The sequence below is a fragment of the Trachypithecus francoisi genome, unplaced genomic scaffold (genome assembly GCF_009764315.1).
Source record: "Trachypithecus francoisi isolate TF-2019V2 unplaced genomic scaffold, Tfra_2.0 Lachesis_group11, whole genome shotgun sequence".
In the NCBI taxonomy this organism is placed as follows: Eukaryota; Metazoa; Chordata; class Mammalia; order Primates; family Cercopithecidae; genus Trachypithecus; species Trachypithecus francoisi.
In genome coordinates this window covers 107579049-107606653 of record NW_022681456.1, presented here as the reverse complement: position 1 = coordinate 107606653, position 27605 = coordinate 107579049, and the positions used below count along the sequence as shown (strand labels likewise).

General features: G+C 34.1%; 1 protein-coding gene across 3 annotated transcripts in view; it reads right to left on the bottom strand.

The window, feature by feature from the left end:
- The window catches only part of SOX5 (SRY-box transcription factor 5), a 1052575-nt gene that overhangs the window by 262776 nt on the left and 762194 nt on the right, over positions 1-27605 (bottom strand). The gene's annotated exons all lie outside the window — the stretch shown is intronic.

Sequence of the window (27605 nt, the reverse complement as noted above, 5' to 3'; positions counted from 1 at the left end):
ATTTCCTATTGTATTAATATAGTCAATGCTACCATTAAAACTCTCAGGATAATTTATCTGTCAAGTAAATAAACTTTCAAAATATCTAGGAAAGAAAATCATATTTACAAATATGCCAACCTCAATTTCAAGTTTTATAAGGAGATCACAGAGAAAGGTAATAGAACACAAAAATTACTTTTACCGCTGTTGAAATGCAACTAATAAAATCAAATCTTGATCTGGATATTACCAGATATATGTGAGAAAGCAAATAAGAAAAATAACCATATATATAGAAACACTGATACATTTCATACTTTTGAAAAACAGCAAATCTGTGCCTCAGGAAAATATAACACTCCAGTTTTTTCAAGCTCAACCCCGCAAGTCCATTCCTAGAATAATTTGTGTGGTAAATATCACAGAATGCTTTTTATAAGTACTATTAAGAGAACTATGTAAAGCAAACCTGTAACAAATCCTTACACTCTGTCTAAAGAGTATCAAATAAAGAAAATATGTTCATATAGAAGGTACCTAACAATTTGGACTCAATATGATAATCACTATGATAATAACTATAAAATTGAAAAATAAATATATGAAATAGAACATTTGCTTTAATTTTTCCAGTTTATGTGTTCTACTTAATTGCCAGAAGACATTATTATTTCTCTTCATTTACATAATTTTCTCTGTGTTTATGTGAATTTTATTATTTCATAATCATATCTTGTGTCATGATTTGCAAAATATACATATGCATGTATTAAATATGAATAAAGTTTTCAAGAAAGGCATTGTTTTAGAAAATAAAAATTCTATCAAGAACTGGATACCATATGTTCAATAAATAATAGTGACTTTATGATGTTATTCTCTTACTTCTTTCACAACTTCATTGGCCTGTCTTGCAGTGCTGCCCTCCCTGGTACCTCTCACAACTCTCTCTCTCTCTCTCTCTCACACACACACACACACACACACACACACACACACACACGAAAGTTCTGTGAACACTCTTCTCTTTTCAACTGATACATTTTCCACTATTGATCTCAACTATTCCCGTTATCACTTCTATGTAAATTAATCCTGAATCATTCTACTTATGACCAGACTCATGTTTTCAACTGTCTCCTAAATACCTGTGATTGTCTTTCAGTTACAAGTCAACCTATCCAGACTGTACCCTACTAATAAAAGTTAGTGTCTAGTCATTGAGTACAGACAAAGGACCAAGCACAGTAATAGGCTTTTTCTACGCATGCAATCTCATTTAATCTTTACACCCGCTCTATAAGGTAGACAATTAACAATCCATCAAAACTGAGAAAATGTTGCCTACATTCTTGCAGGAAATAATTGGCAAATTGGCATTTCAACTTAGGCAAAACCCTAATTCTTCCATTCTTCCAATGTCCCTCATCTCAATAAATAATGTTACCAGTCTAACAATGGCTGAGGATCAAGATTTTAGAGGAAACTTCTATTTTTTCCAACCTATCTACCAGTAATGAAGACTTGTTAATTACACAGAGGCAGCTTTTCTTAAGAATGGTTATTACCACAGGCATATAAGATGACAGGATTCATGCTACACAATCCAAAACACTTTCTTGGGTCCAACTCCTGACTATGGAATAATCATAATTACATATTCGGGTTCTATTGTCTCAGATACTGTTTTCCTGAACTATGCAAGTGTGCTTGAATTTCCAGTTGTTTTTATTTTTAGAGAAAGGGTCTCAGTACGTTGCCCAGACTGGAATGCAGTGGCTATTTGCAGGTGCGATCATAGCATACTATAGCCTCAAATTGTTGAGTTCAAGTGATCCTCCTGCCTCAGCACCCTGAGTAGCTGGAAACATAAGCATGTGCCACTGCACTGGCTTTAGCTGTTTCTAGTGGAATGAGATATTGTGTTTCAGAGCATTTCAGCTGCAGTGTTCAATGGGCTGATGGGTATCCTGAAGACATAAAGGCCATAAGGTACTATGGAAATTTCATTGCCAAGTTCCTTATCCACAACCTGTGTTGCTGTGAATGGATATCACATGCTAAAGTTCAGACCAATTAGGCTACAGCTTTAACTAATAAAATAATATCAGAGAAGATGAGATCTTATAAAGATTGATCACACACTTACTTTGTTTATATGAATTATTACTGAGACTCAGTAACTTCTAAATTGTGGTTGATGTGGCTCTTTTAACATAGCATATATTAACTGAAATATCGAAACTCCCAAGGATGGACAATTAATAAAATTAATAAGTGACACCTATTTCAAATACACCTATAGACAAGAGTGACTCTAGCAAAAATTAGTGGAGGATATAGAGTAAAAATATCAAATTATCTCTTTCTTAGATTTATTCTCAAATTCAATTTTAAAATCAAATTTATTAATCAGGAAAGATTTTTAAATAGTATCTGAGTTTTCATTTTTATATGTGAAAATTATAATATAGAAAGTTATTTGCAGGTGTCAATAACGTACACAACTATATAGAAAAACTTCATTGTAAAGTGCTGATGAAAGACCAGAAGGAAAGCTTAGAATGTTAAATATAGGGAAGACATTGAGAGAGTGTCTAGACTGGGAATATAGAATAGAGAAAGAATGGATACGAAAACCCCACAGTCAACTGAGGAAAAATAGGAATGACTCATCATTTTACATATGGGGATACACATAAAAAAGGTGATAAAAATCTTGGGCAGGCCAGGCACAATGGCTCATGACTATAATCCCAGAACTTTGGGAGGCTGAAGTGGGCGGATCATGGGGTCAGGTGTTCGAGACCAGCCTGGCCAACATGGTGAAACATCACCTCTACTAAAAATACAAAAATTAGCTGGGCGTGGTGGTGCATGCCTGTAATCCCAGCTATGCGGGAGGCTGAGATAGGAGGATTGCTTGAATCCTGGAGGCAGAGGTTGCAGTGAGCTGAGATCATGCCATTGCACTCCAGCCTGGGCAACAGAGTGAGGCTCTGTCTCAAAAAAAAAAAAAATAAAGAAAGAAGGAAAGAAAGAAATAAAATATAAATCTTGGGCAAAGCACTGCAATAGGGAGCAGTTTCAGATGCTGCCAAAGAATTCCTTGAAAAACAACTGTATTGTCTGTATGTGATGATTTAAACCGCTCTGACCTCATCATCTGTTGTAGTTTCTGTCTTTCGAGCTGAGAAGTCTTGCTCTTACTTTTGCTTTCTTTTCAAAAAATATTTTACTGTCCTGAATGAACAGAAAGAAATCAGTGGCTAGTTGATGGCAACTCACCTCTTCTTTCTGTTCTCTGCCACTAAGTAGTCTTAACGGTAAAACTGGCTAATATTATAAAGAAATCCACTAAGACTTTAATTAAGGTTTTTGAAATTTGGACTTGATAGTCAAGACAAAAAATTTCAAGGACAAAACCTGGAAAATAGAGGAGAAACCTAAAACTTTCCTCATGTAAGACTTTCACCTAAGGATTTTAGCACTTCCTCTGAAATTACAGTAATCTTCCTGTAACTATAAATTCTCCTCATGTGAAAATAAGTAGATATACATTTGTGTATTTTTCATCACTGTGAGAATTCTTGATAAAATATATGTGAATCATGAATGACTACAAGTTTTAAAGTAAAAAATTGGTAGTTACAGTGTAAGCCATTTATTTAACATGCATTTATTAAGTGCCTACTCGGTGCCATACACTCTGCTAGGCCTTTAGGGTGAGGAACAGAGAGTAAAATCAGTACATTAGCCAAAAGTAGCTTATAAAGAAAATAATCCTTGAAAATGGGTTTACCCAGAAGGTATAGTATGTATTTTGTAGTAACTGTTTACCCAACCCTAAACAGTAACTTTTCAGCACATGAATATTTAAGAAGAACTCTACTGGACTGAAGGAAAAACAAAACTATTCTGTATTTTATGGGGTATAGGTGGGGAATTCTAAAAAGTGGCTTTCTGCAGAATTTGCTCAATTGCTTCATGCAAATCTAGGGTAAGCAAGATAATGTTGTGTGAAGATTAAGCAAAATAGTGTGGAAGCTGTAAGAAGCAAGGTTCTGAACTTAATACAAAAATCAAGTGTGCATATGTCATAACTACAGGGTATAGCCAGAAGTAACATAAACCGGATCTCTGTCTTCAGACCTGGACCAGACAAAGGTGAAGTAAGAAAAGCACCAAAGTGCAAAATGTAAGCACTTGAGGTAGCACACTGTCAACTCTTCTGTATTTTCCAGACACCAAGAATGCATTCCTTCTTAAATTTTGTCACCTAAGTACTAGCATTTTACACCAACATTCCAAAGAGACAGAATGGTTCTCCAGGTCTCTTACCATCACAGGGTGTGGTGACTGTGGTATATTTGTTTTGTTACAGATAAACCTACAAAGATGTATACAGTTTTTCTTTATAATCCATCATTGAAATGTTTAATGTAATATGAATTAAGAATTTCATTGAAACCAGAAAGTAAAAATATTTTTAAAGTTTTATCTAGAAAAAAAATCCTCTATTTTAATATACTCCTATATGATATGAAAAGTTTTATTGATTTTCTCTTTAATTGGTGTGCTGTTATTACTGGTTTATTTTAGTGAATAGAAAAATAAGTATTTATACACATATTTACCTAATATTTACTTATTAATATTAATTGATGTAGGTTCACTTATAAATCTTACTCCCCATAAGGTCTTAACTTATTTGGGAAATTCTCTTACGAGTTTTCAAGAATATAATCATAGAGTTGATGTCAACATACTTTTCCCACAAAACCTGTAGTCTAGCAGCTACTATATGTACCATTGTCTCCCAGTAGGTTGTAAACTACTGGGTTAAAAGAAACGACATAAGATAACTGCCAAAAATGATAGGACTATTCTTCGTTTTTTACCTTCAGCAGGCTTAGAGGTAGAGCCTTATTTATTTTAGCACTCCCTCCAACAGATAGGATAATGTCTATTATACAGTAGTCATTTAGTCAATGTAACAAAAATAAAAATGCAATTTTTTACAGATAATACCTCATGTTCCTTGTAAGAAGAACATTTAAAAACTATTTCTGTAAAAAATACACAAATAATTTTTTATTTCATCTTTTTCATAAAAGTATAGCTATGAGCTACATCCATTCATATATTCTGCTGGTACAACAGCTGATTACCTTAGGACTAGTTTAGGTCTACAAAAGAACATCTCATTTTTATAGTATTAGCATTACAATAGTATTATTTCTTAGTCAAAAAAGTTACATTTAGATTTTCCTATAGATATTAAGCATATCAATGATTTTTAAAATGTACTATTTTACATAAGAAAATTTTTTAACAATTCAGCAGATATATTAAAATTTTAATTAATTTATTTCTAACAAAAACACAATATGAAATTCTCAACGGTAAACTGGAATACCATCCATTGGCTACGGCTCTTGTATTTAAAGTTGTATTGGCAGATTTGACCATGAGTATTCATGTTGCAGTATCTTAAAAGTGATAGGTTACAGGACACCTTAACATTGTTGGGATTTGACCTCTTCCTAGAACAGAGTAGGCCTTTGAATTTTTTGGAAAATGGGAGGAATCAGTGTAGGTGGCAAAGAAAATAAGAGTAGTGCATTTTTAAAAAGGGTAGATTCAAAATGGAATCTTTTAGCATTGACTTTTTTTTTTTTTTTTGATGGATGGACTTGTATAAGATTTTTCAAAGAGCACAGAGCTCATAAAAAAATTCTGGCAACAGATGCTCTAGAGACTCATTCTGTTTATCACAGAAAAGTTATATTATGACTTTAAATACAATTTCCCCCTTTCTGTACTTCGACCACGTTCCTCAAATTTTACCTTTTTAGACTACCTTTGGATTTCCTTTTAATAGAGTTCACACAAGCTCCCTTAAGTCTTGCCTTGTGGCTAAATTGAGCATCAGATCGAGCCAAATATGAGGGTGGTTTTTGTGATGTGGGATAAGCATGTATGTGAGTGTGCGAGAATGCGTGCTCATGTGTATGTGCCTATTAACTGTTCAAATAATCCAGGAAAACAGAAAAAATGCTGAATGGGAGTTTTGTGGGTAGGACTAGCCAGGCAACAGAGCCTTTGCTGTGTATCAGTTAGTGAATTTCCAAAGGCTGCTGCTATACAATGAAGCTACAGTTTACAGACAGCCACCCTCAGGAAAATGTATGTTTGTGTATATGTATGTATATGAAATACAAAATTATTTGTAACATCTCTATTGATTACCATTTTTTCTTCCTGGAAACAATCTTCAAAGAATGAACCTTTCTGGTATTTAAAGTACTGAGCTGTATTTAACTAATAAACTAAAAAATATTCTGAAGTCTGGGTGACAAGGTCAAGAAAACGGGTATAATTTAAGAGTCTGAAACCTGCCTGATGTGCAGCTGTCATTCAGCCACATAAAAGGGAGTCTAGAAAACCTCTAACTGTTACTTATCGATACTCAATCTTTTACCAAATCCTTTTAACTACAACTCAGTTATGAAGAACACTTTTAAATTATAATGAATCCATGGTGTTTATAACTCAAATTACACAGTGCCACTTCATTCAAAGTCCTTTTGCCTAAAATCTTGCCTGGCAACAGAATTCTTTCTTACTTAATAGTATACATTGCAATGCAACATTGAACAAAGCCCTGCAGAATCCAATAAGATGGTGATGGTCAATGGAGAAAAGCAGGGAAAGTAAATGTATCATCATTCAAAAGACCTGTAAGTACCCCTGGAGGATAAATTTCAGGAAAAGGGTAAAAGAAAAGTATATTTCCCAGCACTTTGGGAGGCCGAGACGGGCGGATCACGAGGTCAGGAGATCGAGACCATCCTGGCTAACATGGTGAAACCCCGTCTCTACTAAAAAAAAATACAAAAAACTAGCCGGGCGACATGGCGGGCGCCTGTAGTCCCAGCTGCTTGGGAGGCTGAGGCAGGAGAATGGCGTAAACCCAGGAGGCGGAGCTTGCAGTGAGCTGAGACCCGGCCACTGCACTCCAGCCTGGGCGGCAGAGCGAGACTCCGTCTCAAAAAAAAAAAAAAAAAAAAAAAAAGAAAAGTATATTTGAACGAGTAGTTTGAATTTCATAAGTTAACAGCAGTCAAAGGTCACGTATTCATAGCTGAGTTGCATAGCTAATGGCTAAAAATCATATCAAGGAGTTTAATGACAGTGAAAGTTGTAGAACAAGCAGGCGCCAAATATGAGTATCATTGGTGGTGGAATTTTCATATTCTAGGAACTAGGTAGGAGGAATTAAGTCTGGATTAAATTCTCAAACTGTGTTTAGTTTCTAAACTGTGCCTCCTAAATGAAGACATATTGCTCCTAGATGCAAAATTATAGGGTTTTATAATTCTAATGCATGAAAGAACTAACTGAAAACTACCTAAAGAGATATAGTAATTTCCAATATAGTAATTTCTATTCTAATGTATTGTATTTACTCATTTTTATATAGTGTTGTGTATATATGTGTGTATATTTAAGCATTTTTTCACAATGCAAAGCCTTAAGACAAAATATATTTATAAATACCTGAGAGAAGGTAGAGCTAAGTACGATGCTCTGCTCCGTGCTACTGCACAGTAGGTATTTTTATTTAAACATTTAAGGGGAAAATTAGTAACTATTTTATATATGTTAAAAATCAAAACATGAGTCCATCTCCAATGTAAAATCTGAAAACAACACAGCTTCAAAGTAGTCTTAATTAACACTATATACTTTATCAATTCAAATCATATAACTAGAATGGATTCCTGACACCCACCTCTTCTTTTGGTACCTTACTTAGTTGAACTCTTGAAAAGTAAGAGTATCATTTTTTTCAGATTAGGTATTGGTACAATCAGATTAACAGAGATATTTAAACCTGTAGGGTTTATCTTTAATAATTTTTGGGCAGTGGTTCAAATACCTGCTTTAAATGTGTGAGGATATAGACAGATGTATCCTGGCCACAGAACATGCTTTTATTGAATCCACCAGGCTATGTGGGTCAGTTGGACAATTTCCCAAGTTGTGAAGCTATGGTGAGACCACTGAGTCACCCACTACTTGAGTTTTGGCTATAAATAATCCTGAATGAGAGACTTCAAAGTGAAAACTCTCAGGCATTTGCACCCCTCTCACCTTTCCACAAAAAAGAAAAAAATCCAAATCCTTAGAGTAAGTCCTAACGGATCCCAGGAAAAAAGTTCCAGGAGTGCAAGCAAATGCCAAGTACCTATCTGAGTTTGGATTAAACATTCTGGGATAATTCCTGAAGCCTCTAAAAGTTCGGGACTGTTCTACAGAAGTCTGAAATAAGAAATATTTTATGCTGGGCTGTAAAGACATTTCATTTCTCTGCTGTGTTTGAAAGCTTCCAATAGCTTTCACTTCTTTCCACAAAAGACAAAGCTATGCACTAGCTTTCAATACTGGACAATCTAGCCCCTCTTTACCTCTCTCAACTTACTACCTCCTAATCTCGCCTCAGCTTATTTCATTCTAGCTATACTGGCCTCCTTGCTGTTCTTCAAAACTGTCAGATCCTTTGTTTGTTGTTGTTGTTGTTGTTGTTCTCTTAACTAGATGATCTTCCCCCAAATATCCACATGATTCATTCCTTCAACTTCAAATGTCATTTTCTCAGGATGGATTTTTACATTTATCTTTTCCTATCATTCTCTTTCCCCATCTCCTGCTTTATTTTTTCCCATATCGCTTATTGATATATGGCAAACTATATATTTTACCTATTCATCATATTTTTAATCTGATTACTCCCCCAGGAGATACATAAATATAAGCGCTTCTATCTCGTTCACTGCTATATCTTCTGTACCCAGAACACTGACTTGACATTCAACATTCATTGAATTGAATTATATCTAAGGACCTAATGATTTGTGCTACCTGCAAAAAATACAAAATTATTATCTTTCTCTTTCCTATGACTGCCATTTGAAACACTGCAAATTAAGGGCTCATACTCTTAGTAGTTTTAGAGGCAGAGACTTACATGGCAAGTCTTAAGTTTGGGTATCCTTTATTATTTGGTTAATCTCAGTGCATATAACTTTATAGATGCATACAGAGTTACACATATATACTCATGCGTATAGCAAATACAGATTTACATTTATACACACACATATAATAGCAATATCCCAGTTTTATTCCTAAAATGGCAAAAGAACAACAACAACGAAAAACCAGTACTCTCTTACAACACACACATACACACATTTACGTTTAAATTTAAAGCTGTGACCAGTCACTCTTGCCACTCTTTGGTGATATAACTATTTCTACTCTCAGGACATAACAAAACATAAAACTGTATTTTAAAAAAACTTGATAAATTTGAGAAGATTACTAAAGTAATATAGGACTGTTAAAGAAAATAAATGAGAATCTTCTACTAGAAACATACTAAAAATTATTTTTAAAGAAAATTTGATCTGTAAAAAGCAAATGCACGTACATTTTCATAACAACCCTATTGTATAAAATGAGATATAATGGTACTGTTTAGCCAAAATAGAAGCATCGACATTACTAATTAGAAAAAAACAAGACTGGTTTATGAAAACTGTCATCGTACTATAATTGGAAGACTTCTTCCCTCCTCCTTGACCATAGTAATACTTACAAAAGGTCCTATCTCTTTAAGAGCTTTTTGGGGGTTCCACTATCCTCTTCCCCCACACACAGAAAATAAGGGTGTATTTTGGTGATATCAGCCATTTTATATTGTTTTCTTCCAGTAGATAAAGGTTGAAAGAACAAAGGTTAAGAATGTATAAGCATTCTAACTTATTCTTGTTCATGGATTTGGTAGTACTGATACTAACAATGATGCTGTAGTAACAGGGTAATAACAAAATCTGTTTGAACATTAAAGTCAGAACCTTCCTTCTAGTGCACATTAATTCATATGATGTGATGTGAATTATCTAAAAATTATACTGAGCTTCTGAAGTAAACACTATATCCTTTCTCCCTAACAAAGTAGCCAAATCGTTCTAAGATGCTTGATGTGTTTCCCAACAGAAATATTGTAGGCACACCCTACCCATAGTGACTATAAAATGGATAAACAGCGAAACCCTCAGCAATTTCAGCTAGTGTTAAAGTATGATAAAGCAAACAATATCCGAAGTGAAAATATTCTACATAGGGAGGATTTCTCCAAGAGAAATTTATACTAGAAATGTTCATGTTAATGTCCATACTGAAATGCTTATTTCACAATAAGTTTGGTCCTCCTCAGCTAGTACTTTTTTGCCTCTATGAAGTACATAATAAATATTTTCAGTATTATTAATACTAACAAAATTTGTCCAAAACAAAATTATAGACAGTGTTCTAGAGACAAGATTAAGCAAACCATATTACAGACCTATGCTCTTTTCTGCTTGAAACAACTATATGAAATTTTAACAACTTATTTATTTCATCTGTGAAGATTTAGACATAATGCATTTCACAACAGGTAATAATCAAATTTTCAACAATGTAATTTCAATGCCAATCTTCCAAAGATATTGAGCTAAATGTAAGTGTTTAAATAAAATATGTCATTGGCTCAAATAACAGTGTACTTGAAAGACAGCCGGAATATTCTTAGAGTGAGATCTAAAATGTCATTGGGTGCTCGTGGTTGAGATGCTAGTCCAGGGGTCAGTCAACTACAGCCCATGGGCTAAATCGTACCAGCTATGAAAACAGTTTTAACATTTTTAATTGGTTAAAAAAAAAAAGGAAGAATATTTTACAATACGTGAAAATGATATAAAATTTAGATTTGTGTCTATAAATAAAGTTTTGTTGGAACACACACAAAAATAAATTAACAAAATGTCAATGAGAATAATGGAGGATATAATGATACTTTCTTAATTCTGATAGGAAACACTGATAAGGTTTGCACAAAATTATGTTATCCCAATACTCAAAACACACTAACTCCATAAATATTTGTTTTATGAATGAAACACTGTCAGATAGAGATGAACCAAAGAAATCAACATAGTGAGCAAAGGATGCTTAAAACGTACATGATGATGACTAGTGAGAGATGGTAATATTTCAAAGTTGGGACATAAATGATACAACGTTTAGGTATCACTCTTTAAAATTAAAAAAAAAAACACTTTGGTATAGAAATGGGTTAAGCAGCTATACCACTAAACTGTTAACATAGATGAGGAACAGAAAATTTTATTCTATTTCCATTTACACCTGTCATATTAAACACTCCTCTAAAGTACTACATTTAAGGAAAAAGAGCCTTGCAACTGCTCGCATGGAAAACTATGTTTACAATAGTAACAGATCTGAAAGAAGGTATATCATAAAATAAATCCGTGTTCTCATTAGAAATTCCATTAACAATACCATATATATGGCCTTTATCTGTTTGCTTAGCTGTCAAATTCAGACAATCCTACCTTATAGGATTGTAATAGGAAATTAGATAATGAAAAGCATTTGGTCACCTGGAGAACTTGTTAAAACACAAACATACTGAAAACCACTCCTTGTTATTTTGAAACAACTAGTAGTAGTACACTGGGCCAAACCTTGAGAGACACTTCTCGGAAAACATCATACTGTTGTAGCCCTTTCCTCTTTGGATGTATTTTCACAAAGCACAGATGAGAAGCCATACTACGAACAGGAAGTCTTGTTACTCATCTTTCCCTTTGCTCCTAGGGCAATTTTACAGCACCCAGGCTTAGTGACAGCATTAACAGCAAAATCCAGTGCATAGGACTTATTTGCCAAGATAAAACTGGAGACCTGTTTTGATTATGAAACATTGGTCTATAAGAAGACAGGGTGAAGGAAAAAGGGGACTGAAAGAAGAGAAAGAAAAGGAGCCAAAGAGAACATGAACAAGGAATACGAAAACAATGTGACAGTTAAAAGGCCTTCCTTCAATCTTCCAAACTCATTGAAACCTGCAGTTTTTTAAAGGTGGCAGTCAACAGATAGTAGTCACTCAACCACAGTCAACCCCTGGCTTATCCAGTAGATTATCTATCATGCTAAAGACCAAGGAAGTGAGTCCAAATTTCCATCTAAATGATTTCCTTTCCTTTTACATACATTTTGTGAGTAAAATTTTAAAAAGTAGCTTAATGTAGTCAAATATTAGGACATTAGATTTCCCACCTTTTATATATAAAATTTTCCTTTTAGCAAAGCATGTATTATTGTGCCTAGGATTTTCTACACTTTTTAACATTATTAATTAATACTCAAATCTATTAAATTTTTCAGTTAACTACTATTACATAAATTAAATGTAATGGTGCTTGGATTTGGATTCCATCCCTACGGTTGACTTCAGATATAAATTTTATTCATGCTTTCACTTACACTTTCATTGATAAGTTGTATCGTTAGGGGAAACAGACTTGAGATGTCAGCTATTTCACCACCTTGACTACCACTATTTCTTAAGAGTCCTATAGAAAGAGGATTGACAACATCAACTCAGAATTTATAGACAACGTCCTTCAGAATTTACGTATCAACTATTAAAATATGAAAGTCTTTTTCTGGGAAATACATGCTACAATTATAGAATAAAATTAAAAATATACATAGAACAAAATTTATGGAACACTTATTTTTTTTAATTTTTAAAATGAGACCCAACTCAAAGTTGTACAAGAGAGCAAGTCTATGGATACGCACAATGAGACTTAAATTAAAAATATCAGCCATCCCATTCGTCGTACTTTTTTTTTTTTTTTTTTTTTTTTTTTACCAATTTTGGAGTCTTATATCCTAAAATATGACAAATTTCTAAAACATAGCTTGCTTATGGAAATCAGTATAGCTTGTCCGTGTGATTATCCTCAATATGCAATTGTGGAACCATCTAAAAAATCCACCTTAACCTTTATATCTCCCCAGATGTGATAGGTGATATCAGCTACAATTTTTTCTAAAATGTATTTCTACAATACATTTCAATACAATCCATATAAACATCCTCCATGGGTTTATATGTCATACTAGGTCAAAGTGGAAATACCTCATACATAACTATCTTAACTCTGCTACTCACATAATTTACCACCTTATTGTGTCCCTTTATGTGTCCTTAGTCTTACACTCTGGCTTCTGATCATATTAGTAACTGCCTACTTCTCAACCACACTACAGAATATTAAACTGTTAAGCATATCTACTCCTGCCCCTCTTCCCCAACATTCTCCAACATTCCTAAAACTACATTCAATCTTAACTTTCCCTAAATTATTATTTCCTTGTTTTCCTTTTTCACTATGTATTCTCTCGGACTCTTCCTCCAAATGTGCCAGAATTAGCTGCCCTGCAAGATTCAATCATCCTTCTCTCCTCTAAATTCTCTATCACAATCTCTCCCACTAATGCACTTCAACTATCGTTAGTATGTGAATGGTTCACTGATTCCTGTGTTCTTTCTTGACCTCTTTCAAGTTCTAATTTCTTATTAACTGCTTATTTAAGCATCTCAGTATGGCCCACTGTTACCTCAAAATCACTATATCCAAAAGAGGACTCATTATCTGTCCCAACAAGAAATCAGCTCCTACTCTTTGCTCTCTTACAACAGTTAATGGCACCTTTCTTTCACAAGTCATTTTGCATCTTTAACTTCTCTCTGTTTTTATCTTCACATACCATCTGTCACCAAGTCCCATTAATTTTTATCCTTCAATATTTCTGAAATTCTTGCTCTCTTCTCTATTCATAAAGCCAAAAACCCCATTTAGCTCTTGATTTTTCCCTACTCTGATAGCCTTGCTAATGAATCTCCCTACCTTTGATCCATAACTTTTTAAATAAATATTTAATACTGATCTGCTATCTACCAAATACTGTATTAGCCTAGAAACACAAAAATGAAATGACATAGTCCCTGCCCTCAAGAAATTTATAGTCTAGTGAAGAAAGAGATTGTGAAATAGTGTGATTAAGTGCTGTGAGATAGAAACAGTAAATCTATGTAAGCACAAAAAATGAGCACAGACATATCATTTCTAATCAGGCTGACAACCATAAGAAAATCCTTCCCAGAGTGGGTCTTGTTTAGCTGAATTTGAAAAGACACAGGAACCTCATTCCAGAAAGTGAAAGGTTAAGAGCTTTCATAAAGATGACACAGCATGAATAGAATCTCATCTGTGTGATTAACCGTAAAGTCCACAAAATCTCAGATACAGATATCTGTTCAGGTAGTTAGAGACATCTGTTCAGATACAGGACAACAAAAAGTTCTAGGGTTTTTTTTTTTTAAAATTTTATCCATTTAAAAATAATTAATAAGTATTCAACAATTACTCATCAATTCCCTTATTCAATGAACAATAATTAGGCAATGATCATATTCAGAAGTCAAGCTATCTAGTAAATAAACAAGCTTCTTAAGTCTCAATACTCTCAAAATCTCATGGAAGAAATAATTCTTACAAGGAATAGAGTAAAATACAAATTCCACAAAGTAATAAAACTCTTGGGTGGCTGCATCATATTAACATAGGTTAACTGATCACACTATAGTATCTCCAATCTGAAATCCCATTTAAATGGAAACAAATCCATAGATCCATATCTATATTAGCATATCCACTGTGCTACTGTTTGTTTAGTTATTATTGTTGTTAGTCAAAGGAAATTCCAGTAAGTGTGTGGCAAGGAAAAATAGGTATGAGAAAAATGGCTTGTGAGAACAGAACTTTGATCAGATCACTCCACGGCTGGAAAATCCTCAATAGCTTTTTCAGTTCCTAACCTACAAAGTTTCAACTCTGTAGCCTGGCATTCAGGACTTCTCAATCCTAACCTATCTCCATTTGGAATCTAATTTGTTTTCCTTTTCTCAATTTATTTGCCCTATGTCCTCAATAATTAAAATTATTTATTATCTCTGATGGTACCTGATGCATTTTAACCTCTATGCTCTTAGTTGAACTATTCATCCCAACTCAATCCCTCCAGAATCCAGCCCTAGAGTGTCCTCCCCTAACGGAACTACTGACCACCTTCAATGACTAATTTGAATATCATTTCCTCCTTAAACTCCTCCTTCATCACTCCATCATGAAATAATCCACTTTGTTTCTGATTAAGATGTCTGTACCTTTCTTATGGAATTTATCATTTCCTGATGTTTAACATTTTCTCTATTTACCTATCATTGTATTTTACATATATATATATATATATTCCTTTAAAAAATCTTCAACATAAAAATGTAACTTTCTATGTGACAAGGTTGGCACCTTACTTGTTTTCCATGAGAGTGCTTTGCATGACTAGATGTTTTTTTAAAAAAATCTGTGGAATGAAAGAAGGAATGAATTAACTCATTCATTACATCATAATTCATTCATATTTAACTATGCTCATCACATGCTTTGAAGTTGTGACAAATAATACAGTGTACTAATTTAAAAGCTAGCTTTGTGCTGGATATCTCTGAGATAAAATCTGCTTTTACTAACCTTGTAAATGGGTAATTTATTTAGCCCATTTAGACATCAGCTTTTCCATCTATAGGGGTATATGTTGGTGCATATGTGTGTGATATATATGAATAATAAATAAATAGGCATATATTGGTAAACAGAGTGGTTGCAAGGATTAAAAGTGCTAAAAGAAATAAAACATGTAAAGCACCTTGCCTGAAAGTAAAACCATACACTCAATAAATGTTATCTACTGTTATCAAAATGTAGCATCACTAAAGTCACTACAGCCTTTCAAAGTAACCAAAATTATTTTGTTTTGCTTCTTTTATTCATATTCCCTACCACTATAAGAAAAACAGAAAACGGTTTATGCATTTTATGCAACCCAAACACAATGTGTTAGAAATCTAGAGGACAAGAATCAGGCTGGTCTATACAAATGTATATGGCCAAACAGTAATTCAGAACAAAGTCAAGATTATCATCTAAGTGAAAGTTTTAGCAATCAGAAAATTTTCTATATACTGTTAACATTTCCTTCAAATTTTATAAACTTCCGTTTAATATTTGACTAATTTGCTGTATGTGTAAATTTTGGTATGTCCCCGTATGCTGTGAAATGTATTTGTTCATTACTCTTCTAAGGGTAATGCAGAGATAGACAGAATACATACATATGTTATATCAAATATTATTTCAGTTTTTAAAATTAGGAATATTCTAAGATTTAGATCATCAATTTTATGAGTAACTACGTTTTTTTTTCTGGCAAAACAAATATTTTAAAAGTGGCAATTCCTCTCAATTCTTTTTCTGCTTTAACTTACAATAATAGCCTTATAGAGCTAAAGAAAAGTAAGAATCTTCCATTTCTCCTCTGTTTTGTTTTTAAATTTCCATTAGCTTTCTACAGTTCAATGAAAAAATCAGTCTTCTACACTGAAACCTAACATTTCTCAACACCACTGCTAAGAATGCCATGAGAAAGCATTAGGACAAGAATATAAAGGATGACCCTGCCTAACAGAGGCAAGGTCAAGCAGCATGCCTCAACACCTTCTCCTCCCCAATCTGGAGCACTGAAATGGGAGAACTAGCTTTGGCTACAACACTCTGCTCCTAATAGGTGGTAGAGACATGTTTAACTCTGGAATAGATACAAAGAGTACAACTTGACTCAAACATTTCTTTTGATCTTTCTTTGGTTTATAGCATCAGATCAATGTAAAATGTAAACCAAAAACTGAGGTGCTATTTTACAATGTAAAATTTATCCTTTTTCCACTAAAATAAAAAGAAAAAAAAACTTTTCCTAAAATAAGAAAGCATAGCATCAGAGAATAGTGGAGTGGAAAAAAAAAAAAAAAAGACAGGGTTTTATTTAGTAAGTTGCAGTCATTTCTGGCTTTATTTTTAAAACAATAGTGTTGGACGAATAGAGCCACAGTCCCAGTAAGAATAGAATACAAGGTACAATGAAACAGCTATAAACCCTCTAAATAACTTTTCCAGTCACAAGGTACTATAATTTGCTTCATGCCTACAATAGGCAGGAATCAGCATCTTTGGGCGATAAGATGACTTGCAGGGACAGGTGAGCATTTTCTGCTACAAGGAAGAAGAGTGTTTGTTTTCTGCAATCTTTTCACCTCCCTTTCAGCATGATTTCTAACCTTTTCTCCACTTTCAGATATCTACCCAGGGCCTTGTGGCCAGCTTTTGGATGGTCACATTTCCCAGTTAAGAGTCCACTTAGTTTGAGTGCCCTATATCAATGTTTCCATGACATCAAAAATAATGTATTCTTCTTTTACACCCCAATATTTAATTTTATGTGATACCAATTTAAACTCATACCATGATTAAATTAATTCATAGCAATGTAGAAATGGTCAATTGGCCCATCTATCCACTTGTCTTTGCATTTTTAGAGTGTCATGGATCAAAACATGTCCCTGAAAGGTAAGTCCCCAGCGACGATGAATATAACCTTACTTGGGACACTTCAGTAAAGTCTTTGCAGATTCAGTCAAGTTGAGATAAAGTCATTAGAGTGGGTCCTAATTCAGTATGATTGAGTTCCTTAGAAGAAGATGGCCATTTGAAGACCCAGACACACAAGGATGAAAAATCACAAGATAACAGAGGCACAGATTAGACTGATGCAGTTGCAAGCCAAGAAGTGTCAAGGCTTGACAGTTATCACCAGAAGCTAGGAAGAGGTAGGAAGGATGCTACCAAGGGTTTCTAAAGGAGCATGGCTCTGTTGACAACTTGACTTCAGACTTCTAGCCTCCAGAACTGTGAAAGAACAGAAATTCCTTTTTTTTTTTTTTTTTTTAAGACAGAATTTCACTCTGTCACCCAGGCTGGAGTGCAGTGGCACAATCTTGGCTCACAGAAGCCTCCGCCTCCTGGGTTCAAGTGATTCTCCTGCCCCTGCCTCAGCCTCCTGAGTAGCTGGGATTACAGGTGCCCACCACCACGTCTGGCTAATTTTTTTATTTTTAGTAGAGATGGAGTTTCACTATGTTGGCCAGTCTGGTCTCGAATTCCTGACCTCAAGTGATTTGCCCACCTCGGCCTCCCAAAGTGTTGGGATTAGAGGCATGAGCCACTCTGTCCGGTCAAAAATTCCGATTGTTTAAAGCCACCCAGTTTGTCAAACTTTGTTAAGAGTAGGCCTAAGAAACTAGTATAAAGAGCATATTATTAATCCAAATATCTCAATCTTTACCCAGAATATGTGCAGAATATATGTTTGAGCAAGGCATCATTGTTTTCCCTTCAGACTTCTGATATATATATTTTTACATGAACAAGTATGTTCACAGGAGCTTCTTCTTCCAGCAAATTTTAAGGGGAGATGTTTCTACAAATACAGCTTTGGAAATGAATCAAAACTAACTCTGCATTCCTATCACCTTTTCAATGACTTTCCCATGATCCTTTGTAATGTCCCTTCCCACCCCATCATCTCTCACTTGCTGCCTTCACATATAAGTTTTGTATATTCCCTTAGTTTTTAATGACACTCTCTTCCAATGTAAGCTGATGTTTATAGAAATTAAAAACAAAATCCACTGGTAATTGACTTTTATTAGCATCACTAAAGATGGTTCACTTATTTAAGATTTAATCCTGGCCGGGCGCGGTGGCTCAAGCCTGTAATCCCAGCACTTTGGGAGGCCGAGACGGGCGGATCACAAGGTCAGGAGATCGAGACCATCCTGGCTAACACGGTGAAACCCCGTCTCTACTAAAAAGTACAAAAAACTAGCCGGGCGAGGTGGCGGGCGCCTGTAGTCCCAGCTACTCGGGAGGCTGAGGCAGGAGAATGGCGTGAACCTGGGAGGCGGAGCTTGCAGTGAGCTGAGATCCGGCCACTGCACTCCAGCTTGGGCGACAGAGCGAGACTCCGTCTCAAAAAAAAAAAAAAAAAAAAAAAAGATTTAATCCTTACCAATTAATCAAATATTAATTAAAAATGACTAAAGCAAATATTCAAATTAAAACACTTATTTGTAACATATCTAAGATAAAAATATTTCATACTTAAATAAATTTCTATACAAGCATGCATGTATACTATAAAAAATAAGATAATTTTATCACTACTATCATTCTACTTTTAAAAATTAAAATATAACTAGTGGGCATCTTTCCATAGTTTCATGGATTAGGATTCTTGCCGTTTAACAGTCTTATCGTAATCCATTTATGAATACATAATAATTACCTTAGCCAGTCCCCTGACACTTAGAATGTCTCTAGTTTTTCTGTAACAGTAATGTCATATGTTCTTACATATTCCAGCACATATATGTGAGAATATTCATACCAATAGCTTCTAATAGTGGACCTATTAGGTTTAAGAATATCTTAATATTGATAAATATTGACAAATTAATCAATATTCTTTATTCAATTTAAATTATAATTATCAGGCACAAAATAAGTAATTTGCATATACACATCATATACATTGTAATCTTATCCTTCAAACTCATGTATTCATATGCTTTTTTAGAGAAGAGACATCATGTAAATCCAGAGATAATGAAATACAAATTTGGTGTGTGTATGGGAGATATCTTTCTGATATAAACCACACGTACACACACAAACTGATATTTCTACGTGTTTATATATTTATATATGCACAGAACATCTCTGGAGAGATCTAGAAGAAAACATGTTACATAAAACCTAAAAGAGGAATGGGCTAGTGGGTAGGGAGAGGCAGTGGTAGGAATAGGAGCAGAAAATAGAAATATTTTTCAATTTACATCTTTTATTGAATTTTTCACTGAGTACCTTGTGCATATAATATTCTCTCAAGAAATAAGCCCCATTTTTATAAATAAATGTGAAAACCAGAATTTCTTAGAAATTAGCATAGACTATTATTCAAATAAATTAGTGTAAATGTATTCAACACCAGTATTACATAAATTTAAAAAAACTGTAAAGTGGCCTCAAATTATGTGACTACTACATTTTATTAAAGATTGTTTTCATTAATGATCTGTTTATATTATTCTTAACTTAAAACCAATTTAAGAGTCATCTATTTTTTGAAACACAGTTTAGTAAAAAAAAAACCTAATAGTCAAATTCAATCTTGCTTAACCAAGCAAAAAATCTATAGTTTTTCCCTTTTTTAATGTGTAAGATTAAACCAGGAGGAAAACTCCTTGGTTCCAGATGGTTACATCAGTGACAAATGAAAGTCTTAAAAAAAAAAAAAATGAGTTGAGAGATTACTACACATTTTTAATAGATTACAATTGATAATAGACCGAATTTCCCAATACATTTTCCACAATATTAGCTTAGAATGCCACTAACAAAATAGATCCCAAGTACTGAAATTATATAGTAAATGCCTCTTATGATGTAAAATGTTCAATAAAAGAGGATCTAGTCTAAGACAAATATTTCAAACCAAATATTTGGTTTGAAAGTATAGAGTTACTCAAATTTAAAATGCAACAAAACATCCTACTGCGTATTTTCGTGAAAGAGAAAAAACATGTATCCACTAGAAGTAACTATTGTTTCTGGAAACACAGAAGCTATCAAAAGCAGGTGCAATACTATCTTCTGTCTCCTAACTTCTTTATTATATCTCGCCCTTTTATGCTTTCCAAGTTGACTTACTGTTCATTGAATTAAGTACACCAAAAGTTACATAACACACGACAGAATATAGATAGGAGTGGCATGCAGCACATGGTTAATTTATACATTACAAAACATGGCACCAGACTGTATTTTGAAATTATTATTATGATCATTTCATGTGTACAGCATCACAATACCAATCCCCTTTAAAAAGCCCACAAATTGTTACTCTAGTGCATTCAGAGAGACACACAATGCAGGCTCAGATCTTGGCAACCTGTGAAAGTGCCCAGTCGAAAATTACTAACAGCTGGAGATGACAGTTGTTTTAACAGCTGAGCTGACAGGATTAATTTAAATGCACTGAAATCAAAAGTAGATAACACCTGTTTAGTCTTCTAGGGCCATTCGGCAAGGTAGGCCAAAGGAAAAATGCAGAGCCAGAATTGTGTCGCTTTTTCTCCTAGAAGGACAGAGGGGCTTCAGAGGAGAATGTCACCTTTTTGATGGAGGTGGGGTTAGATTTTAGCAGCAGGGGGCTGGTCAGCCTTTATCAGTTTTTAACATCTGGTTTCTATAATGTATCTCCTTCCCTTTTTTCCTTCCTTGTCCAAGGTCTTTGACCCAAGCTCAACAGTGGATAAAGATCACTACATTTCAAAGCTACAGTTTCTCACTACAGCTTCCTAGAAATTCTCTTGGGTTAATTAATATATTCTTTTTGAGCTTCACAGCCACAGAAGAGCTGCTTTTTTTTCCCCCCTCTCTTCTTATCTTTGGTTCCAAAATATGTAATACAAGAGTTTGCATTTCAAATGGTTGCCAAAAAAACTTATTCAGAGGTGGTTTTTGTGTTAGATATTTGTCAGTAGTTGATTATTTTAATCTGAGTGGGGGTGAGTAAGGTATTGTGTTTTCCTCAAAAGATGCTTGCAAGCCTCGATTTCTGTATTCTTATGAACACAAGTATATAAATGAAGCAAAATCAGTCTGAAAGCAGAAGTGTTCATTTTGCTTCACTTCCAAGAATTAGGCTCTAAATTAACTTGAGGAATATAAAGATTATTTTCCCCCCACACAGAGGAATATTTTGGCCTAATATTAAGAATCCTAATATTCACAGATTGAAAACCATACCATTAAAATATGTTCCCAAATTGCACTCATATTGTTTGCCAGTAACATATATTATATAAAATGAATTTTTCAGTAGACATAAAGTTTGCCCTTTAAAATTTTACCAAGTTCAATACCTGCCCTATTTAAAAGAAAATATACTTCTATCCTGTAAGGCAGGGAAAGGAAATATCTTCAGGATTAAGGCTCCTTGCTTCTTAGCCAGCTCTCAATGTTGAAGAGAACAAAACATAAGGTTTTTATGTTTATTTGATTTACAGCCAAAATAAAGAGATAAGACAATAATGCTTTCCTTTTTCCCGTTTGTGAGAAAATATGTGTGCCTAAACTATGTTGAGAGGCAAAATTTTTGAATATTAAATAAAGTTAGGGCTTTTTAAATGGTCAAAAGTGACATATATTTAAAGAAAAGAACGATTTAAAATTTTGATGAATGATGAGAAATACTGGATGAAGTATTTCATGGGAAGGCCAAGTTCTAGGCACACAGTACTTCCAGTTTTCCTATTTCATAAAAATAAGTTCTGAATTAGAAGCAGTTAAAAATAAGCCTAATTCGTAATAAATCAGAAAGTCTTCTTGAAACACTCTTTTTTAAAAAGACATATCTCTTTGTTAACTTCAGAATATGTGAAAAAGCTTAATCAATAAAAAATAGCTTTTAACGTGCCTTAGTTTTGCTCATTAACTTATATGTGTAGTAAGTGCAGCCACTCTAAATAAATAAAGGCAAAATGCTCTTATTTTTTCAAGTAATTTGCAATAATATTAGGATATTTTTAAATCTTGAAGACCTATCAAATCATTGTATTTCATGAAATGAACTGAAACAATACTCAAAAGAAAAAAGCTAATAAATAATAATTTCTGGTAGTTTCTACAACTAAAATCTGGCATCCAGTAAATGAAGTTGTATGATAGAAAACAGCTACTAATGGTATATATTTCTGTTTTTTAATCATCTAATAATAAGTCTACACACATATTAATACTGATGACTGAGATTTTATTATCAAACAAGCTGCAATAAAGAAACTCTTGGTCAAATAATGACCATCATATTTTCTTGCCTACATCAAAGTTATGACTGTGTCATAGACAGTAAAAGTGTGATGACACATTTTAAATACTTTGGGTCAAAATACGTCTATCAATAATTTGTTCTTCCTGGTAATATCTTAAAGCAATTTCAAAAAAAAAAAAACACAGATGGGGATTTTTTTTTCAGAAAGAAACATTTATACTTTAAAGGACAATCTGTTATATGGTATTAGTTATTAGATCTCTTTAGAGAAAGACACAATAAAATTTTGAGCCCATAAATAATATGAGCAAGGCCAAACCAACCAGGAGAATTTTAAGAAGTATAGGTTATTTGTTTTGTTTCTTTGATATCGAATACCTGCATCAGGCACAGGGGGTGTCAGAGGGAATAATGACCTTAAATACCATTCCGACTTTAAAGCCTGAAATATCAAAATCCCACTGATTGATGAAGAGCTTTGCCTAAAAAGATGAATACTGATGTACTGTATCTCAGAAACGTATTATTCTCATAAAATTTACACTGATACATGAAAGTATCTATATGAAGTATGCAATATGTAAAACAAAAGTAAAAAGACAAGTTCGACAGTAACATTCAAGTGGCAGTTATTGTGAGAACTAAAATTGCTAAATGATAGGAAGAAAAACTCCTCAAACTACATTTCTTTTTCCTCTTACATTCAGTGCTGTCTAAACAACAGCAAAAAGCACACATTTTCAGAAAATCTAATTGTATTTCTAAACCATTCCATTCCAGAAAAATCTTTGGCTTTTTTGCCTTATGGTTATTTTAAAGTTCTCAGTGTATTGAGCGTACATCAATAACTGTCGCTCTATTCTGCCTAATGATAGATTCTTCAACTTTTAAAAAATAAGGAGCAGTTTCTTTCCTGCTTTTTATTTCTTTACACAACTCAGAGACTCAAAGAAGATAATTACAAACAATGCCTGAAGAATGGTTCAGTTAATGTTAATTTATACAACAAACTAATTACTACCAAATGGTAAAAAATCACATGTGGAAGTCCCTCTCTCCCACGCACATAACTAAACCAGCAGCCATCTGTCTCAGCTTGGGGAAAGCTCAGGGACACCCAGGGAAGATAAGGAAAAAAAAGGGTGCAGATGCATCGATTCATTCACCTACATACCAATCACAAGATCTGATGACCACATTTCTGAGCATTTAGTATTTTCAGAAAAAGCAGAAAGTAAATACATAGAAAGAAGGTATTTCAAATGTGCTTTAATAAAAGTATATGTTGTTCTATAATCATTATCACAGGTAGAAACCTATCTTCGGCAAGTAAGTGCTTATTTTGTTTTAGATAAAAATGACATATTTGAAAACTATCATTCTTCATCCATGTACCATTTTGCTACAGAAGAAAGAGCATGCGTGCTTGAATTTTAATAAAGAAGTTCATAATTTCTGAGTTCTGGGAAGTGTGTCTGTATTTTAAAACAATTAGTAAAATAATCTCTTTAGATGTTATAAATATAACGGGAGATACTTGCTGAATTATTCTTATTGAAATAACTTCATACATTTTTAGCAATGAAATAATGCTATCAATACTTTGATATTTAATCAGCCTGTCATATGCAGCAAAATAAGGGCAATATTTTTTCTTTAACATCACAGTGTGAATCTTGACTTATAAAAAGCAATGAATTTTCAGATGAAAGAAAAATCTAAATGAGAATTTAAGAGTATTAAAATGCTTTTTATTTCTATAAATTAAAAGAATATTTATTTATGGATGTATTTTGGCATTCAAAATTCCAAATAGAGATTTTAGTGCTTGGTAAATATTTTTTCAGTAATAAAAAGGATAAGAAAACTAAACGTAGTATCAATAATGCCAAATTCCCCTAACATATATCCCCTGTGGAATTTAAAAAATGTCTTTACATAACATGTGCTGATCTCATTGAAACTGATTCTCTTGCATTGCCTTTCACATACTTGCTGGTAACTAACCTGATTCAATGATAGGCCACAAAACAAACCCTGAAGCAGGGGGCCTATAGGAAACTTATTCTCTTGTATAATATGTCCCATACTGAAGGGCTCCAGGCCTTCAATATAAGAGGTTCCTGTAGAAAGCAGCGGAAAAGACTGCAACAGAGCAGCAGGACCCAAATACCGGAAGTGAGGAAATGGGAAAATTCCCTTCATATGAAGATATTTCTTGAGCTTATTTCATAAAAGTTGATAGATCTTCTACAAAAGAATTTTTCTGAAAATTTTCCTGGATGTACACAATTTTTTCACTTCAATTAACAGATTCTAAATTATTGGAAGCATTTTTTGTTTCCGCTATTTGTCAACTTCTTTTAAGATAACAGTCCCACATTTAGAAAAACTGATCAATTTTACTCAGGCATATTCTTGAGAAAACAAGAATATTTTTAAAGTCTATTATTTTGAAATATTTTATGACCTTTTAAAACAGGTTAAGAACAGCTATAAACTGCAAAAGAGTTTTCATCCAAAGACTCCTTAAATAATTATTGTGATATTTTCCTTCAAGAAATCTTTATAGAAGGGCCAAGATTACAATAGGCATTCCTGTTAGAATCAAAGAAGTCACTTTAGAGTTATAAGAACTTTGCAATTCTCATAATCTATATAAAGCATGCAGGTCAGTTACCAGCAATTTCCTCCATCTAGCTAGGGGTGGGGGCCATATAAAGGAGGAGAAAATGATAAAAACAGAAATAAACACAGGATAATTCGAGATTCTAGCAAAATCTAAGATTGAAAGTGTCTGTCTTTAATTATTTGGACACAATTATCACTGAAAGCAAGGTAAATAAATTACTATATAGACCACAAATCTTACAATACAAGATCTTCAATTCCGATGTACCAACAACAACGTTTTTTTAAATTTGGATTACCACAGAACACCTAATCAACACCAATGATAAAACTGATACCTGATAAGAGTTCATTATTCTTTTCTTCTTTTGGTCCATATGTCTTAAACGGTCCATTGACTTAATAAAAACATTGATAGCTCTAGAATTTCATGCCTGAAAAGAACTATAAGACTTTTTAAAGTAATTGTTTTATTTTCAAATGAAGGGAAATGAAGTACTTGTCCAAGATCATACAGATAATGGCAGAGCAAATGCTATAGGTCTTCAGAATTCAGTATTTCCTCTATTAAATGGCCACTAGGATCAGAGCCAGGAGCCCTTGTGTGAATGGTTCAGGTCAGAGATAGCCTACTCAACCATTTAATTAACTTGTTCAGTTAGGAGTCTCTATGCTAGGAACTCTGGATAATGGAGTGTCTATGATTTTATTGCTGTTCTTTAGGACAGGGGTAGGCAAATTTTATCTATAAAGGGCTAGATAGGAACTATTTTAAGCTTTGCAGGCTGTACTACTCAACCCCACCATTGTAGCATTACATGACATTAATATGTAAATGAAAAATCATGGCTGTGTTCCAATAAAACTTTATTTATAGGCACAAATTTGAATTTCATATAATGTTCATGTGTCATGAAACATTATCCTTCTTTTAATTTTTTTCAATAATTCATAAATGGAAAAACATTCTTAGATCACAGAACATACAATACTAGGCTGAGGTAGATTTGGCCTGTGGACCTTATTTGCTGACCACTGCTCTAGGAGGTCAAAATCTAATGGAGGACAGACACTTGGACAAGATTTCTTTCTTTTCTTTTCTTTTCTTTTCTTTTTCTGAGACGGAGTCTTGCTCTGTCTCCCAGGCTGGAGTGCAGTGGCGCAATCTTGGCTCACCACAACCTGTGCCTCCAGGGTTCAAGCGATTCTCCTGCCTCAGCCTCCCGAGTAGCTGGGACTACAGGTGCACACTACCATGCCTGGCTATTTGTGTGTGTGTGTGTGTATTTTTAGTAGAGATGGCGTTTCACTATGTTGGCCAGGTTAGTCTCAAACTCCTGACCTCATGATCTGCCTGCCTCGGCCGGGATTACAGACATGAGCAACTGTGCTTGGCCAGGAGAAGATTTCTTAAGGAAGGGAGGATGGAGGTTTACATCTAGCAGAAAATTCCTGATAGAGGGGAAACGTGAACTAAATAGTAAGGATGAATGGCCATCATTAAAATGCAGAGTAAGGTAAAGGCATTGCAACCAGATATCTTAAGAAAATAAAAGCAAGGTGGCTAGGAAAAACAGCAGGCAATTGAGCGTTGTTAGAGCAAATGTCATAAAAGGGTGATGCAAGGAAAAGGAGGAAATGAGAAGTGGGGCTGGAGAGTTACACAGGAAGTGAGCTCACTGCAGCTGCAGGTTGACTACGCCCACTTTAATAACGATCTCTGGGAGACCCAATAAAATATATAGGACGACACAAGTACCACATCACACACCACTAAGGCTCTTTTTCCATTCTCCATTTTTTTTTTTTTTTTTTTGAGACGGAGTCTCGCTCTGTCACCCAGGCTAGAGTGCAGTGGCGTGATCTCGGCTCACTGCAAGCTCCGCCTCCCGGGTTCACGCCATTCTCCTGCCTCAGCCTCCGGAGTAGCTGGGACTACAGGTGCCCGCCACCACGCCCGGCTAATTTTTTGTATTTTTAGTAGAGGCGGGGGTTTCACCGTGTTAGCCAGGATGGTCTCGATCTCCTGATCTCGTGATCCGCCCACCTCGGCCTTCTTTTTCCATTCTTGAGAAGGTATTAAATAGTTCTACTCTCCTATCACTGAAGCTGCTCCTCCATTGTCTTTTCCCCTCATGCAGAAATATTTAAAATTATAGATTACATTTTAAGAGCCTGCACGATATCTGACCATGTCACAATTAATGTATTATTAC